Genomic DNA, 20,261 nt, shown 5'->3' on the forward strand with positions numbered 1-20,261 from the left:
CAACGAGTCCCACTTCTATTACGCACACGTCCAATATGACATCAATTGAACCACCAACCACATTCAAATTTGAAAATTGTACATTCAATAATTATTCCTTTTAAAATTATTCATTCGGAAATTCTGAATAAGTTGAATACACCATGTAGGCCTAAATCAACGAGTCCCACTTCTATTACGCACACGTCCAATATGACATCAATTGAACCACAACCACATTCAAATTTGAAAATTGTACATTCAATAATTATTCCTTTTAAAATTATTCATTCGGAAATTCTGAATAAGTTGAATACACCATGTAGGCCTAAATCAACGAGTCCCACTTCTATTACGCACACGTCCAATATGACATCAATTGAACCACCAACCACATTCAAATTTGAAAATTGTACATTCAATAATTATTCCTTTTAAAATTATTTTTTATGTCATCGTCGTTAATTAAAACTTTTCTAACACTTGTGTATATTAGTTAGGTTATGTTATAGCTTCTGCTATATGATATTATGGATAGTCACGTATCAGAGATTGTTTAATATTAAGATTTATTTAAAATCATCTGTCAAGTGACGTTGATTACTGGGATTCGGATAATTGAAGTGGAATGTTGCATTTTAATAAAAATGAAACTGAATCGACAAAGCCTTCTTGACTAGTAACATTGCCATCGTGTATAATAGATCGAGAACTTCTCGACGAGAAAGCATTGCTCACTACTGCCATCTAGCATGCATCTAGCGTAATATTTGTAATGTTGAGATGGTACAATAATACATTTGAAGACAGTTGTATTTTCGTAAGTCAATTAATATTTTATTGTATTGGAGTACTTCGTTATTTCTAATCTTTATATACTTTCTTCTAATTGTGTAATAGTCAATTAAATCCCACTCGAGTTTTGATTTTCTCTAGATAAATCAAAACGTCTAGTGAGATTACTGTTGATAATGCTAGCGAAATGAGTCCAGGGTCCAGCACCGACAGTTACCCAGCATTTCCTCTTAAATGGTTGAGGGAAACTCCCGGAAAAAACCTCAACCAGGTAACTTGTCCCAACCAGGATTTGAACCCGAATCCGCTCGTTTCACGGTCAGGCATGATAACCGTTACTCCACAGCGGTGGCCTCATCATTGCACAGAAAAGAGGCAAGGCGGCCTTATACGAGTAACAGAGAAGAAGAATGGAGACAATATGTGAACTTTTAAAATCTCATTCTTTTGAAAACAAATTGTATTTATTTAATACAAACTTACTTATTAACAAAAATGACTTCTAAATGTTTTATTTTCAGCTTGAGAGAAATCTTTGTGCACATATGAACAGACAGCATAGAGAGCATCCAAATTTAAATATCTTGGTCCAAGACATATTAAAAGCGTATATTTCTGTGATATTATCGAAATATATTGATTTGTAACATAACACCAAATTTTTATTTCGACTTTGTATTGTAACCAAGTATAGATAAAGGGAAGACAAAGAAGACAATTGAAGAGATAGCGTGAGCAGTTCTAGAACTCAGAAATTAAGGGGCCCAACCCTTACCGCGGATGACCATAATGATGATATTTATTATTAACAGAAAAATTCAATTAACTTAATATAGCAGGCCAAGAGAAAGTATCAAGAGCGTTATCGTTTTCGTTGCTGGAATTCTGGCATGCGACCCTCTGTTGTTTTGTTGAGACCGTACACAAAAATCTCCTATAGCAACGCAAATTACGGGGATTTCTGGTGTAAGGAGTATTGACCGTGTAGTACTGAGCCTGGTCGTAAGCAAATGCAATACTTCCGAAGTGCTCGTTAGGTGACAACAGAGAGGGGAAAACTTAACACGGCACTGGCCGCTCTGTTCAATGCAGCAGTCATTAATCGACAAACCACTACTGTATCACACTACGGTAGTCAGTATGGTTTTTTTATTAGCTATAGCTTGTAAGCTTACATACAGTCGCTTACCAATAAAACTGTAGCATAGAAATCAGTAGCGGCCGGTGATCAAAATCCTCGGTGAGGCCAGATGCAACTAGTTTAAGTGCCTCCGATAGGAAATGTTTGTTTATGATATTAATTATTATTGTTATTATTATTATTATTGTTATTATTACTATTATTAGTCTATTCTTATTACTATCAATGAAAAATACTAATTTTACTCACCAAATAAGCTGTTATGCTCTGAGTTTCAGTGATTGTTTCAGTGCGATGAAGCATCCCATATTATGTGTTGAAATTCCCCTTTCTTTCTTTTCTTTTTATTTTTTTCCTTTGACAGCAACAAACAAGGCCAAGAGAAATTTATTTTGCATCACATTACTACATAACCATTTATGTTGCCCATACCAGGATGCAATAGAAACTCGCGTTTTAAGATTATGTGTCAGAAAAATTATCAGCGATGTCGTAGGTATCTCGGTAGTCTCTCTGTTTATTTAAAACTTCCTTTCTTTTAGTATTATTTCTTCTCGAAAAAGGACACTCTAACAATGAATTAACTGCACCAGCATTATTTCTCTCATTTGTTTCTGTTTATATTTTCCCAAAATACATAACAACATTGGCCCAGATTCACTATACTACGAATTACAATAGTAGAACACCCTCGCTTATGTCATAAACTGAGACATAAGGGGAGAGAATCGAGTGGGTTTCTGCCTGCCAAAGAGCTGGAATTTTGTTATTTATGGCCTAGTTAGGAAGACAAGTCACCACTGCTATTCCCACCCCACTCTACCCTTGAGGCCGGCCCATGGATGGGAAGAGTGAAACCTGACCAGGCCAGCCGAATTGTGCCTCAGCTGCAACGTTTTAAGCGTAAACTCAAAGCTCGCGAAAGGACATGAAATGCATTAAGCCAGACCCGGCACGAACGATTCTGGCCTCAGGAACAAATTTTACTGCAAAACAGGTCTATATACATCACAAGCCAGACCCAGCACGAGCAATCCTGGCCTCAGGAACAAATTATACTGCAAAACAGGTCTATATACATCAAAGTTTTCAAATGCTTCTACAGCGATATATGCTTCATTCAAATAACTAATACATTATATAAAAACACAAACTTTGACTTCAGTTAAGCCAAGTGACTGAGGCCCGGCCTCACTTGCCTCAGTCAATCAGCCGCCACGGATAGAAATGAAATCCATGTTGAATCTTTCGTACACTACTTTTAACACTTGAATATAAATAACTGATTAAATGGCGATCTTACTCAACAAAAACTCAACACACTAGAACAATATGAAATATACAGTTACACTAAAACACACCCTAATCAAATTCTCAACACACAGATCAATTTCAGAACACACACACTATTTGACACAACTCTTCATCAGACGAACGCACCCACACAACAGGCAGCGAAGTTGAGATAGATCTAGTAGGCTCTGAGGATGGTGTCAAGTAGCACCGAAACAGCTGTAAGCCACATATGCTTACATACTCGTAATTAACACGAGTAAGATCGCCATTTAATCAATTAGAAATGAAATGTTTCTCCTGTATCGTTCTTCCATTAAACCAAAAATACTCCACACATTTCATGATGCTAGTCTTCTCACTTGACAACAGCTCAAATGAAAGATGTCGGTGACACACATGACAAGTCGTACGGTAGATATGTAGTGAATACCTCAGAAAGTGACCTCAGTGTCTAAGGTTTAGAATAGTTGTTTCCTATTTTTTTACATTAAATGTCACTGGTCCTATGATGTAGGATAATATATTTGACGTTTATTCTGAGTTGGAACATTTCAAGTGAAATATCGTTTTGGTGTGACAGACATTTATGAAGACGAATGGAAAACGGACAGACTACGAGAGACAATTCTAAGGAGCATTCACATGTTTTGAAGAGTATTCCAGCTTTTGTACAGAAACTTTGAAAAGACTTTGAAAGTAACTTAAATGGTAATTCAAGCTGCCTCACATCTCACAGACGGGCTGGGCTAGTCATAACTTATCGGAACTTGTATGCCCTAATTGTTGTTCACGATTCTTATGTCTTGAAGGGAACATGTCCCATGTCACATAACTCAACGCGCGAGGGACGCCCGCATTACAGGTGTCCTCTCTGAATGACTGTTGTTCCCTATATAAGTTTTGACTCGCTCGGACCCACCGCTCACTTGCGAACTGTGTATTTTCTGACGCGCAATCTGCGCTAGTCGACGCTAACATTCTGTAACTTTGTATCTTTACCATTTTGTAACTTTGTATCTGTTCTCGTTTATTGACTTAAATTCTGTGGCTAAGCTTCGGCTATCATTTCGACTGATATACTTAGAACCGTTAATAAACGTGAGCTAGCACATTAATCCTTCCATTTATTTCTTCAACTCAACTCATCTTCCAACATCTGAGATCGTCGCCGGAACTTCGAGAATTACGTACAACCTACGTCTTTGAAGGGAGTCCGTCGATCCTGGATCTGCAGCCTGGGACACGACAGATATACAGAGTGATTCACGAGGATATACCGTCTCTTACGGAGCTTATTTCCGAAGACATTCTGAGCAAAAAATGTCATATAAACATTTGTCCTAATTTCAATATTTTCAGAGTTACACTAATTTGAAGTTGTTTGTAAAATACCATTATTCTTGAGTTTTAAGGGTAAAAGAATATTACAGATAAATAATGAACTATTCAGGAGTATCATATCTTTAATCAGCTAGTATCTGAAGCTAAAAATGTGTTGCGAATTCCATAGTTGCTTCGTACAGATTTGTTTTGTTTTGTTTTTTTTTTTTTCGATTTTCTAACTACAAAATTACATTTTCTTACGCATTTATCACAATTTTTACAAATCACGCCACTCTTGTAAATTTTTTAAGACTGTACATTAGGATGCAGAATTAAACTCTAAAGAATCAAGTTTGTAAAGTCGTATGATTTGTAACAATGTTTGTGGTAAGTGCGTAAGAATGATGTCATTTTTAGTTACAAATTGAAAAATAAAATCACCACAAGGCAATTACCAACGCATTTTTAGCTTCAGAACACTAGCCAATTAAAGAAATGACACTTCTAAATAGTTCATTCTCTATTTGTAATATTTTTTTACCCGTAAAACTAAAGAAAAAAGGTACTTTACTAACAACTTCAAATTAATGTAATTATGAAAATATTGAGATCAGGACAAATGTTCATATACTTCGCACGAAAACATGACGACCTTCCCTCATCCCCTTCACCAGTTAACTGCAGGCACGCGCAAGGGATAAACCCTTAGCTGAGTTGCCAATTCTTGAAGTCATTGTGATCTGCGAACGTTCAGCCAACTGAGCTACGCCAGTGGCTCTTTATTAGTTCTGAAGTTATGATTTTTATTGTAAAGTGCGGCATTGGCTATAATAGCTGTTAAGTGGAAAACGGCATGAGCTTTTTTTTCTTCTTCGCAAACTATATTCCTTAAAAACCCTTTTCCTGGTAATTCCGAAAGTGCTGGATAGAATCGAATGAAATTTTTTCTGCATTCTTAAACATAATGTACAAATCAGGCCAGAATATTTCCGCAAGTTTATTTGCTGTTGGCGATATCTCTTTCGCGTACTGTTCACATACTGTTCGACGAAGTAAATCACGCATAAAATCGTCCATCTTACCGAATTCTATTTTAGTTTGTTTATTTTCTCTTTAGTTGGTGAACTGTAATTCTTAATTTCTATGGCCAATATATTTTTTACTGTAGTAATGCCACGCCGCCGGTTGCGTCCGATGTTAAGTGATTAAGATTTTTACTTATCAAACTATCGCACCTTTCGATTACTCTATGGATAAAATTCCTAACATTAAACACAATTTTAACACTTCGATTTCTTAGCTACGCTCCTCTGCAAATAAGATATTCTGTTTTCTTCGACGGTGTTATTTGTTCTTGTCGTGATGGTCCTGGATCTTCAGGTGAATCAGGAGGCCTGACTGCGGATCATCTGCTCCAACACTCATTAATCATGGCCGGAATAAATTAGACATATTGAAGTGCACAACGGTATAAAACAACACGTCGACAAATGTCTGAAAAGACACTAACGAGTGAAAGCCAAGAGGCAATGACTGCTATATTTGGCAATGCTGGGATCTATTGTATTTCTGCCACGCGGCTAGGGGTTGAGTAGAGGATGGGGGTTTATGAGGGATTACCAATTCCAAGAAGAGTGGCCGTCATGTTTTCGAGCCGAGTATACGACATTTTTTGCTCAGAATGTCTTCGGAAATGAGCTCCGTAAGTGGCGGTAAATCCTCGTGAATCACTCTGTATTACAGATTATTAATAGTTCCCCATTACAAAACAGAAATAAAATATTCTGATGCTAGAAGACATAGCAGATTCCACATTTTCCACTAATGCACTTAATAACCACAGGATGCATGGTAACTTCTGCACCAAAATGAAACTGGTAATAGATCATGAGAAGAGATTTGAAAAATCTAAATAAGTTTTTCTCTAACATTCACCGTTTTAGAGGAAATCGTTATGTTTCTATGAAGCATTTGGCAACATCACAATAACTCTAGCAGGCATGGCATGCACTCCTTACCTTCCCCTCTCCCTCTGCTGTACCATCACCGGCGATGGCTTTACAGTGCATGAGGATTAAGTTGGCGTGATTTCTACTGTCCTTGTCTGAGGTCCTTGTCTACCGATTGCCACCAGATGTGACGGGCAAGAGGTTTCCTTTTGTACAATTCTTGGAATTCCCTTTCTCCTCCCTTCTCCCTTCACACTTCTGCAAACCCAATTAGTGGATCTCTCAGTGGCGTCTCGGGGTTGTTTGAGTTCATTAGTTATAGTAGTATTTTATGAATAGTGAAGTGAGTTTGTGTCTTTTTTTATTGGGTTATTTTACGACGCTGTATCAACAGCTCAGGTTATTTAGCGGTCGAATGAAATGAAGGTGATAATACCGGTGAAATTAGTCCGGGGTCCACCACCGAAAGTTACCCAGCATTTGCTCGTTTTGGGTTGAGGGAAAACCTCGGAAAAAACCTCAACCAGGTAACTTTCCCCGACCGGGATTCGAACCCGGTCACCTGATTTCGCGGCCAGACGCGCTGACCGTTACTCCACAGGTGTGGACGAGTTTGTATCTTGTTGTACCAATTTAATATAATATAATTCAGAAATTAAAATGTTTTCGGAGATGCATGGTTTAACTGTTACCTTAAATATTGTAATGACTGTTGTGCTCCTGTATTTAATAATAATGGTAGGCAATATGGGAAAACGCGGGAAAGCCTTGAAGTCGGACGGTATGAACATGGTTATTAATGCATATAAATTCTTTACTGAAGAATATGAGGCACTGAAATGCGGAAAAGAAACAATATCTGTGCCGAGTTTTATCGAAAAAACTGCTGCAGCGACAGGTATATTATCTCGTGGTGTTAACAGGATTAAAATAGAAAAAAAAAAAAACAAAAAACAAAAACAAAAGAAAGCGGAAGCGGAATTGGAAGCGTGCTGCGATCTCCAGGAAAGAAACGCCCGAATAGGATTCTTAAAAAACGTGTGTAACAGGTTAAAAATGAGCGCACTTGCAAAAGTGACGGAAGAAAATTAGAGGAAGGCATGTAAACACGTAGAAAAAGTTGAAAAATTTTATTGGGCGAAGGATGGACTTGTAGATGGAAATTTATTATTCGTTCGTAATCAATTTGGACGACACGGACATGGACGAACTTTCTGGCGGAGTGGAGTCAGAATTTGAAGAGGAAGAAAATGCCGCCACTGGTAACTCGTGGTCGTTTGAAGGAGTGTCGACCATCATAAATGAGGGTAGAGAGAGATGGTGAGCATTCTCTCTCTTTCTAAAAGGAACTAGACAAGTACAAGTCCATGAGGATTTACTTGTCTAGTCCCTTTTAGAAAGAGAAAGAATACTCACCATCTCTCTCTACCCTCATTTATGGTGACGGCGGTATGGTCGACACTCCTTCCAGCGACCAGGAGTTAGCAGCGGCGGCACTCTCTTCCTCTTCAAATTCTGACTCCTCTCCGCCAGAAAGTTCCTCGTCCGTGTCCGTGTCATCCAAATTTATTACGAATCGATCGCTAATTTCGTCTACTAGTCCGTCCTTCTCCCAATAAAATTGTTCGACTTTTTCCACGTGTTCACAGGCCTTTCTCCAATTATCTTCCGTCACTTTTGCAAGAGCGCTCTCAAACAACAATTTCACATCTTTACTTTTGAACGAAATATTACGCTTCGCAACGTCATTTTTAACCTGCCCCCATATTAATTCGATCGCGTTTAAATCACAATGGTATGGTGGCTGTCTCACTACAGTATGGGAGTGCATTGTCGCAATTTGGTCGATTTCGTATGTTTTGAAATTATCTTTTTTAGTTTTTACAAGTTCATATAATACAGGTTTCGTGGATCGTAAATCAAATTCAATGTTATTGTTACGAAGCCAGGACTGCATTTCAGATTTCGGTGTTGATGAAATTGGTGCCTTATTGAGTTCTGTTGAATGATAGGGGGCATTGTCCATTACAATGATGCTATTGAGAGGAATGTTTGGTAATAATTGATTAATGAACCAGTTCTTAAATACAGTGCTGTCCATCTCCTCGTGGTAGTCTTTAGTTGATTTAGATTTGAAAGTTAGAAGCGCGTTTGGAATGAAACCTGTCGAACATCCGGCGTGTAAAATAATAAACCGTTGACCTTTTCCTATTGGGGTTTGAAGTGGGAAGTCAATTTCGTGATCATCGCTTTTCCAAACTTTGCTTTTCGTATGGTTCACATTAACCCAAGTTTCGCCTAGATAAACAACGGCGCGTCCAGTGGCGCGTAATTCTTTCATTTTTCTTAAGAATTTAAATCTCTTTAAAATAACATCTGACCTTTCCATTAAAAATTTTCTGCCTTGAGTATTTTTAACATACCTAAATTTCATTTTTTTAAGAATTTCTCTCAAACTCCATATGCTTCCAGTGAATAAGCTTTCCTTAATTAATGCGTCATTTATATCCTTCAAACTAGGCAAAAAATCAGTCCGATACAAAGAATAAATTACTCGTCTTATAGCGGCGGCAGAAAATGAGTCAATTGCAGTTTTCTGAGGGGTCCTGTTTGGGCGTTTCTTTCCTGGAGTTCGCAGAACACTTCCACTTTCTAGTGCCTCCCTTTGTTTTTTTAAAATCCTGCTAACACTACGAGACGATATACCTGTCGCTGCAGCAGTTCTTTCGATAACACTCGACACAGATATTGTTTGCTTTCCGCGTTTCAGTGCCTCATATTCTTCAGTAAAGAATTTGTGTACATTAATAACCATGTTCATACTGTCCGACTTCAAGGCTTTCCCGCGTTTTCCCATATTGCCTACCATGATTATTAAAAACAAGAGCACAACACACATTACAATGTTTAAGATAACAGGGAAACCATGCAATTCCGAAAACATTTTGTTTAAATTGTGAATTATTGTATATTATATTATATTATATTATATTATATTATATTATATTATATTATATTATATTATATTATATTAAATTGACACAACGAGACACACACTTACTTCACTATTCACTAAACACTACTGAATAAATGAACTCGAACAACGCCAAGACGCCACTGAGAGACCCACTAATTGGATTTGCAAAAGTGTGTTCTAGAAGGGCCAAGGGAGAAGGAGGGAAGGGAATTCCAAGAATTCTACAAAAGAAAACCTTTCCCCCCTTACATCTGTTGACAGTCGATAGACAAGGACCGCAGACAAGGATAGTAGAAATCACGCCAACTTAACCCTCATGCACTGTAAATCCTCATGGACTGTAGTCAGTCGGAGACGCGCGACAATGCGCTGCGTTGCAAGATTTATTTTAACGATTTTCGCAGTTATTCAATTTAAATTCATGGCTATACGGTTTAATTTGCAAAAAAAAAAAAAAAATCTAGACCGTAACTATTCAGATGATTTCTAACTAAATGCTTGTATAGCAATAGTCATTTCTCTCGGATCGTTACCGTAACAGAGTACTGCAAAAATTGGGCAAAGACTATTTTTTATCATGCTCAACGTGCTTCATCGAAGGAGAAGTGCAATAAAATTTCTGTTATATTTAACATGTAGAATCGTGTCTTAAATTTTGATGCATCGTTCCCCTTCAACTCTGTATGTTTGTTTGTGTGTGTGTGTGTGTATGTTCGCACATATGCACGCATGCATATATATGTATGTACTTATGTACTTGTAGCCTATACAGGGTGAACCGTAAATAATGTCTTTATTTTCAGGGGGTTATTCTTTGAAATATTTCAAACAAGAAAGTTTAATACAATTTTAATCATCTTTGCTTCCTTTTCTAGATGAAATTGTGCTACATTAAACATTTCATAGCATGTTTTGGGAAAGTCGTTGATTTAATCCCCAATATGCTCAGTCAATTTAAGAAAGCAGTGTATTGTGATATTAAATGATTGAAAGAATTTTAGTTTTGTCCTACAAATGTGCAGAAATCTGAACCGAACAAATGTAACATTGTAAAATTCCTTTGTGCGAGATCGTGCGTATTTGCTTGGTTTCCGCACAAAACCAATCCGCGGAAAGTCTAAAATTCCACATTCAGTATTCCCAACCTAACACACATAACAATTTTCCTCTTCTTACCGCTTAAGTGACATATTGATTTTCCTGCTTTAGGCTTTTAACATATTATTTTTAGAGACGTTCAATATAGTAATAATTATAAATTGGAAACTTACCACTGCAATTTCACCTAAATTGCACTGTTAATTATTGTTTTTAAATATTTGCAAAAATTAAGTAAACTCTACAACTCCACTAAAGTTACTGCATTCGTGATGCAAGTAACATTAAGGAAGCCGTGAAAAATTCAACAAGATTCCAGACTCATCATAGACTGGGGGAAAAAAAAGACAGACGTATATCACGGCCTGCTGGAGTATAGTAAACACAGAAAACATTTTAAAGCAACAATGTTGAAGATAGATATTTTTGTTTTGCAAATTTGCCGTCATTGAACAGAAACCAAGATGGAGATTTCATTGCAACCAATTGGAAATTCCTCTTTCAGGTATGTAATAAACGATCTTCGCACAAAATAATGTACGATACACGAGCGGTTTGTTTTCTTTCAATTCTCAGAAATTAAAAAAGCTCAACTACGTTTCGCCTTTTCAAACGTTTCCTCGAACCTGAAAACTTCAACATACCGCTCTTGTAAACGCATATTACTATTGCAGAACGAAACGTTACATTTGTTCGTATCAAATTTCTGTACATTTAAATTCTTTCAATCACTTATTATCATAATACACTGCTCTCTTAAACTGATTGAGCATATTGGGAATTAAATCAATGGCTTTCCGAAAACACGCCATGAAATGTTTCACGTAAAACAATTTTAATCTCTACAAGGAAGCAAAAACAAGCAAAATTATACTAAACGCGTTTTTGTTTGAAATATCTCGAAGAATAATCCCCTGAAATTAATGACATTACTTACGGTTCACCCTGTATAATTGTGTGCATGTATTAAATTGATGCAGTCATTTCAAAGGGGGGAAAAAAATGGAGTGAGGAGCAGGGGCGGCTCTACAATAAGAACTGCAGAGCTGCAGAACCGCCATTTAAATGGACCTGAAAAAAATTAAAAATGTAAAACGTGCTTTTATGTAACCTAGTTCAATGTTTCATTTATTTTTCCAATTCATTCTCCTTCGATTCGAGATTTTACTGTCTGTAGGAGCCTTGAACTGCTCAAGAATTTTAGCTGTAGTGTACTTTTCCGATCTGTGATCGGCAGTTCCTGAAGCTCAACGTAGGGTAGTCGGCAGCAGAAAACTGGTTTTCTTCACTATCCCATAAGACTGCATTAGAGCTGCAACCGAAGCAGCTCTCTCCGAATACACAAAAGAACCGTCAACACCCTCCTCTCTTAATGACCTGCGTTACAACACGTAGGCTTCTGGACTACTGTACATCATTACAGTTCCAGTGTGTTAAGTACTGTGGGTGATGTGATGTGATTAGTCAGTGTGTCTAAGGGAATATTTTATATTAAAACTGAATGAAATGAAAACCTAATCGACAAACCCTTTTCGAAATTAAAAGAGAAATTGCATGTTAACTCAAGAAATTAGGACGTCTTACACAAAATTTAAATATTGAAATTTCTGGAAAAAGTCGAGGAAATCATGTAGCCTACTAGTCATTTTAATACCGAAATGTGTAATGGAAACGATTGGTTTTTTGCTGCGCTCATGAAAACGCTTTCTCCCCCACCCGTGTATTCTATTTAGAGGAGAAAATACATGGACAAACACCGAAGTGAAGGATTTAGTTAATTTGACTTAAAAAACTAGAAAAGCATGTGGGGCACATCACCACTACGTGATTAGTTGTACCAGGTGGGAGAGGTGTAGCGCACGGATTGTTGGAGTACAATTTCGGGTGCACAGTCAACTTCGAGAAGGGGCTGTAATTACACGCGTTATCCGATTTAGATGCAATAAACAACATGCGTTTGCTAAATACGAGGCGCATCCAGAAAGTAAGTTTCCCGATTGTTTCCCCTTGAAGTAAACGTAATTAGCTGTGTCAATTGCGCATGCGTAACAGATCTATGACGTATCAATCATATGCCAGCCAGACAGGTCCCGCCTGGTGCCAGTAGCGTGGCAGCAGTGGTCCGAAATGGAAGCTCTTATTCCTTCTCCCGCCGCCTGCGAGGTTCGGTCGGTGATAAAGTTCTTTAATGCACAAAGCATTGCGCCAATTGAAATTCATCGGCAGCTCTGTCAGGTCTATGGGCCGAACATCATGAGTAAGCAGATGGTGCGTCGCTGGTGTAGACAGTTTTCCGAAGGTCGTCAAAGTGTCCATGATGAAGAGTGCAGTGGGCGACCGTCCCTCATCAATGATGATCATGTTGAGCTGCTGCGGCAGTGCATCATGGAGAACCGTCGCTTCACGATTACGGAGCTGAGCAGCCATTTTCCGCAGATATCGCGATCCTTGTTGCATGAGATTGTCACCAAGCACCTGCTGTTCAAAAAGTGTGTGCCAGGTGGCTGCCGAAAAATCTGACACCCGAACACAAAATGCAACGTTTAGGAGCAGCATTGACATTTCTGCAACGGTATCACGATGACGGCGACGAGTTCCTAGACAGGATCGTCACGGGCGATGAGACTTGAATTTCGCACTTAACCCGGGAAACCAAGCAGCAGTCAATGCATTGGCGGCATAGTGGATCTCCGGTCAGGACGAAATTCAAACAGACGCTGTCGGTACGGAAAGTGATGTGCACGGTGTTCTGGGACAGGAAGGGCATTCTGCTCATTGACTTCCTTCCAAGAGGTGAAACAGTGAACGCTGACCGTTACTGTGAAACACTGCGAAAATTGCGACGTGCCATTCAAAACAAGAGGCGTGGAATGCTTACTGCAGGTGTTGTGCTCCTCCATGACAATGCTCGTCCACATACGGCTCGGCGCACAGCAGCTGTTTTGACGGAATTTGGCTGGGAGTTGTTTGATCATCTACCCTACAGTCCTGATCTTGCTCCCAGCGGTTTTCACGTTTTCTTGCACCTCAAGAAATTCCTGTCCTCCGGTGAGCGTTTTGGCAACGTCTGAAGAGCTGAAGACGTCTGTCACACGCTGGTTCCATTCACAGGCGGCAGAGTTCTATGACAGAGGGACACAAAAGTTGATCCCACGATACAAGTGTCTCAATTCTGATGGTGGCTATGTTGAAAAATAGCTGAAACATTGCTGTACCTGTTGCCAATAAAGGTTTTCCTGAAAGTGTGTGTCCTTTAAAAAAAATAGGGAAACCTACTTTCTGGATGCGCCTCGTACACTATTTTTCATGCAGAACTGTCAACCTTTGTAACCGCGGGCCGCTACTGGTGAGGAGATAGAAACAGAAAAAGAGTATGGATAAGAGACTGAAAGAATGGGAGAAAAAGGCAAGGCAAAGGGGAAAAAGATAAGAACGATAAGGAAGAAACAAATTAAACACAAACATCGAGTAACTTTAAAAAAGCTACAGGTTGTACTGAATTATTCAGGACAATTCCTCATGCAAGTAAAGGAACAGAAAATTATTTAAATACGACTTCCATCTGAAGACAAATGATTGCAATGCTTAAAAAATGTAAAGCATTAATTGTCTTTAGAGATGAACTTGAATTGATGCTTTATTTATTGAAAATACTCCCAGGGTAATAAAATACTATTGCCAGTCGTACCATAGAATTAAGAACGGAATGTACAAGTTTATCGTGAAATAGTAATGAGCTACAAATGTCGAGTATCGATTGCGGAGGGTTCGACTACATTAAGGGCAGGATATAGCATGGAAAGGCTTGCAGTGGGAGCCTGTCTACGCCAGACAGTAGCCAGTTCTAAGTTGTTTATAGCCTATAATATTCCGAAGTCGGTGACGTATAGTAGCAATGGAGCATCGCAGGTAATTGACGTCCCTTCTCAACTACGGATGCTATTTAGAAGTAGTATAATATAAAGTTGAAGAGCAATTTGTGAATAATTATAATTATTTAAATTGTTTTCAACTAGACAATGTATTCCGGGACAATGACATGATGATACGATGATAATTAAACACTGAAACATGCTTTTCTTTTTCTTTTTATCTCTTGGTGATACTTTTCGTTACACGGACGCACAATCCATATTTTTGAGCGATATACTATTTCGTTCTTTTTTGTGGGGGAGGTTATATTTTAAAGATATTTAGTAAGTCCCGTATTGACACCTCTGCGGTGGCTAAGTGGCCAGACATTTAGCCTGTTACGTAGGCGGTTCGGTTCGAGTTCAGGTCAGGCCCGAGATTTTTCATTGACTATTACACTTTTACTACGTCACACTACTTTGACCAATAAAACGGTACAAAAGGACGTCTTTTAACCAATCATGGCTGCTTATCGCACAATTTTATCGCGTCCCTAGCATTTGTTTATTTTTATCACTACCCTAGCATTTGTTTCTTTGTTTGCCAACATTTCAAACTGCACTGTGCAAAAAAAAAAAAAAAAAAAAAAAAAAAAGACAGAAAATTACAAATCACTCCAGTCGATGCACAGCACTTTCAAATATGACTCGCATTGGCATTCAAGAACAAGAATTAATAAAGACCACTGGTCATATATGAAGAGCACCATTCGGAAATCATGAATAAGTTGAGGGATACGCCATGTACATCAACGAGTTCACTTCTTTTACGCACACGTCCAATACTGAACCACCAACCACTAAAACATTCAAATTTGAGAATTGTACTTTCAATAATTGTTTCTTTTAAAATTACTCATGTTTATTTTTATTTCATTATCGTTAATTAAAACGTTTATTGTTTATTTCATCATCCCTAATTAAATTTTTTCTAACACTTGTTTATGTTATTTAGGTTATGTTTGTTATAGCTTCTGCTATATTATTATGGATAGTCACGTATCAGAGATTGTTTAATACTAAGATTTATTGAAAATCATCTGTCAAGTGACGTTGATTACTGGGATCCGGATGATTGAAGTGGAATGCAAATGTTTTAATAAAAATGAAACTGAATCAACAAAGCCTTCTTGACTAGTAACCGTCAACAGAGTTCAATGAAGATTCCATAGTTAGCACAACTGATAACAAGAAAACATAATCATAAAACACTACTGCCATCTAGCGTAATGTTGAGGTGGTACAATAATACATTTGAAGACAGTTGTACTTTCGTAAGCCAATTAATATTTTATTGTATTGGAATACTTTGTTACTTCTAATCTTTAGCCCTATATACTCTCTTCTAATCGTGTAATACTCAATTAAATCCCACTCGAGTCTTCATTTTCTCTAGATAAATCAAAACCTCTAGTAAGATTACTGTTGAAAAATCCATAGTGACACTTGTGGCGAACAAGATCGCAGTTGTAGTTTTTCTCGGAGTTCTCCCATTTCCCCATATTAGGCATCCACATCATTCCGTCAACATTACTCCAGTTCGGCCCCATTCAAGAAAATGGACAGTGACAAATCAGGAAGAATAGGAAATTAAAAAGCCTGTCCCTGGAACCAGACGATGTAGCACTAGTTAAAAGTAGAAGACTTTCAGCCATAGTTAGGACATAGAGTGTAGCAGTTTCCGTCACAAACTTTTCGTCAATGTAACGAATTGTCACAGTTTGCTTGTCACAGAATTTTTCGTCACACAAGTCCGATATATCACAGTACGAGGTTGGCCACAAGAATATCCATTTCTCGTCGTTTAAAGTATTAATATAATATCAGCAATAATTTCCATTTCATCCAGGAGATAGAAAAGTTTTGAGATATTATAAAAATAAGAACTACGGAAACGTTTTGCGACATAATGAAAATAAAAACCATTTTAATTGTTTCGCAATATCATGAAAATAAAAACCATGCAAATGTTTTGCTATATTATGAAAATGAAAACAATGGAAATATTTTGCAATATGTGATATTGAAAACCATGGATAAGTTTTGACGTTCTATGAAATAAAAAACCATGGAAATGCTTTACGGTACCATTAAATAAAAGCCATAGAAATGCTTTGCGGTACAATTAAATAAAAATCATGGAAATGCTTTGCGGTACTATTAAATAAAAACTACGGAAATACGAGTACTATGCGGTATAATTAAATAAAAACCATGGAAACGCTTTGCGGTACTATTAAATAAAAACCATGGAAACACTTTGTGGTACTATTAAATAAAGACTACGGAAATGCTATGCGGTATTATTAAATAAAAACTATGGAAACGCTTTGCGGTAATATTAAATAAAAACCATGGAAATGCTTTGCAATACTATTAAATAAAAACCATGGAACTGCTTTGCAACACCATTAAATAAAAACCATGCAAAAGCTTTGCGGTGCTATTAAATAAAAACTACGGAAATGCTATGCGGTATTATTAAATAAAAACCATGGAAACGCTTTGCGGTACTATTAAATAAAACCCATGGCAATGCTTTGCAATACTATTAAATACAAACCATGGCACTGCTTTGCAATACCATTAAATAAAAACCATAGAAAAGCTTTGCGGTACTATTAAATAATAACTACGGAAATGCTATGCGGTATTATTAAATAAAAACTACGGAACTGCTATCCGGTATTATTAAATAAAAACCATGGAAACGCTTTGCGGTACTATTAAATAAAAACCATGGAAATGGTTTGCAATACTATTAAATAAAAACCATGAAACTGCTTTGCGATACCATTAAATAAAAACCATGGAAACGCTTTGCGGTACTATTAAATAAAAACCATGGAAATGCTTTGTGGTACTATTAAATAAAAAGCATGCAATTGCTCTGCGGTATTATTAAATAAAAAACCATGGAAATGCTTTGCGCTAGTATTAAATAAAAACCATAGATTTGCTGTACGGTAATATTAAATAAAAACCATGGAAAACCTCTGCGGTATTATTAAATAAAACCTCTGGAAATGATTTGCGGTACTATTAAATAAAAACCATGGGAATGCTTTGCGATACTATTAAATAAAAACCATGGAAACACTTCGCGGTATTGTTAAATAAAAGTCATGGTAACGCTTCGCGGTACTATTAAATGAAAATCATGGCAACGCTTTGCGGTACCGGTACTTTTAAATAAAAACCATGGAAACACTTCGCGATATTGTTAAATAAAAGTCACGGAAACGCTTCGCGGTACCATTAAATGAAAACATGGAAACGCTTTGCGGTATTATTAAATAAAAACCATGGAAACACTTCGCGGTATTGTTAAATAAAAGTCATAGAAACGCTTCGCGGTACTATTAAATGATAAACCATGGAAACGCTTTGCGGTACTTTTAAATAAAAACCATGGAAACACTTCGCGGTATTGTTAAATAAAAGTCATGGAAACGCTTCGCAGTACTATTGAATGAAAACCATGGAAACGCTTTGCGGTACTTTTAAATAAAAACCATGGAAACACTTCGCGGTATTGTTAAATAAAAGTTATGGAAACGCTTCGCAGTACTATTGAATGAAAACCATGGAAACGCTTTGCGGTACTTTTAAATAAAAACCATTGAAACACTTCGCGGTATTGTTAAATAAAAGTCATGGAAACGCTTCGCGGTACTATTAAATGAAAACCATGGCAACGCTTTGCGGTACCGGTACTTTTAAATAAAAACCATGGAAACACTTCGCGATATTGTTAAATAAAAGTCACGGAAACGCTTCGCGGTACCATTAAATGAAAACATGGAAACGCTTTGCGGTACTATTAAATAAAAACCATGGAAACACTTCGCGGTATTGTTAAATAAAAGTCATAGAAACGTTTCGCGGTACTATTAAATGATAAACCATGGAAACGCTTTGCGGTACTTTTAAATAAAAACCATGGAAACACTTCGCGGTATTGTTAAATAAAAGTCATGGAAACGCTTCGCAGTACTATTGAATGAAAACCATGGAAACGCTTTGCGGTACTTTTAAATAAAAACCATGGAAACACTTCGCGGTATTGTTAAATAAAAGTCATGGAAACGCTTTGCGGTACTATTAAATAAAAAGCATGGAAACACTTCGCGGTACTATTAAATGAAAACCATGGAAACGCTTTGCGATATTGTTAAATGAAAGTCATGGAAACGCTTCGCGGTACTATTAAATGAAAACCATGGAAACGATATGCGGTACTATTAAATAAAAATCATGGAAAAGCTCTGCGGTATTATTAAATAAAACCTCTGGAAATGATTTGCGGTACTATTAAATAAAAACCATGGAAACGCTTTGTGATACTATTAAATAAAAACCATGGAAACACTTCGCGGTACTATCATAAAAACCATGGAAACGCTTTGCAGTACAAGTAAACAAAAACCATGGAAACACTTCGCGGTGTTGTTAAATAAAAGTCATGGAAACGCTTTGCGGTACTATTAAATAAAAGCCATGGAATTGCTTTGCTGTACTATTAAATAAAAACCATGGAATTGCTTTGTGGTACTATTAAATAAAAGCCATGGAGTTGCTTTGTGGTAGACTATTATTAAATAAAAACCATGGAAACGCTTTGCTGTACTATTAAATAAAAACCATGGAGTTCCTTTGTGGTAGACTATTACTAAATAAAAACCATGGAAACGCTTTGCGGTACTATTAAATAAAAACCATGGAGTTGCTTTGTGGTAGACTATTATTAAATAAAAACCATGCAATTGCTTTGCGGTACTACTAAATAAAAACCATGGAAACGCTTTGTGATACTATTAAATAAAAACCATGGAAACACTTCGCGGTACTATCATAAAAACCATGGAAACGCTTTGCAGTACAAGTAAACAAAAACCATGAAAACACTTCGCGGTATTGTTAAATAAAAGTCATGGAAACGCTTTGCGGTACTATTAAATAAAAGCCATGGAATTGCTTTGCGGTACTATTAAATAAAAACCATGGAATTGCTTTGTGGTACTATTCAATAAAAACCATGGAGTTGCTTTGTGGTAGACTATTATTAAATAAAAACCATGGAAACGCTTTGCGGTACTATTAAATAAAAACCATGGAGTTGCTTTGTGGTAGATTATTATTAAAGAAAAACCATGGAAACGCTTTGCGGTACTATTAAATAAAAACCATGGAGTTGCTTTGTGGTAGACTATTATTAAATAAAAACCATGGAATTGCTTTGCGGTACTATTCAATAAAAACCATGGAGTTGCTTATGGTAGACTATTATTAAATAAAAACCATGGAAACGCTTTAAGGTACTATTAAATAAAAACCATGGAAATGCTTTGCGGTACTATTAAATAAAAACCATGGAAACGCTTTGAGGTACTATTAAATAAAAACCATGGAAACGCTTTGCGGTACTATTAAATAAAAACCATGGAAACGCTTTGCGGTACTATTAAATAAAAACCATAGAAACGCTTTGCGGTACTATTAAATAAAAACCATGGAAACGCTTTGCGGTACTATTAAATAAAAACCATGGAAACGCTTTGTGGTACTACTAAATAAAAAACATGGAAAGACTAGAGAAAGCTGGTTTTGCTGTAAAAGACCTGCTCTTGGGCAGAACACTAAATGAATGAATGAATGAATGAATGAATGAATGAATGAATGAATGAATGAATGAATGAATGAATATCACTCCAAAATTTATGATAAATTTTGAGACAGAATCCTCTAGAAATGTTCACTATTTGTTTTCCTATATCCTTTTCTATATTTTC

General features: G+C 36.9%; 1 protein-coding gene across 2 annotated transcripts in view; it reads left to right on the forward strand.

The window, feature by feature from the left end:
• LOC138714828 (scoloptoxin SSD14-like) overlaps window positions 1-20,261 on the forward strand; it is a 134,145-nt gene that overhangs the window by 33,137 nt on the left and 80,747 nt on the right. The window lies entirely within an intron of this gene.

Source organism: Periplaneta americana, chromosome 15 (genome assembly GCF_040183065.1).
Source record: "Periplaneta americana isolate PAMFEO1 chromosome 15, P.americana_PAMFEO1_priV1, whole genome shotgun sequence".
NCBI classification, from domain to species: domain Eukaryota; kingdom Metazoa; phylum Arthropoda; class Insecta; order Blattodea; family Blattidae; genus Periplaneta; species Periplaneta americana.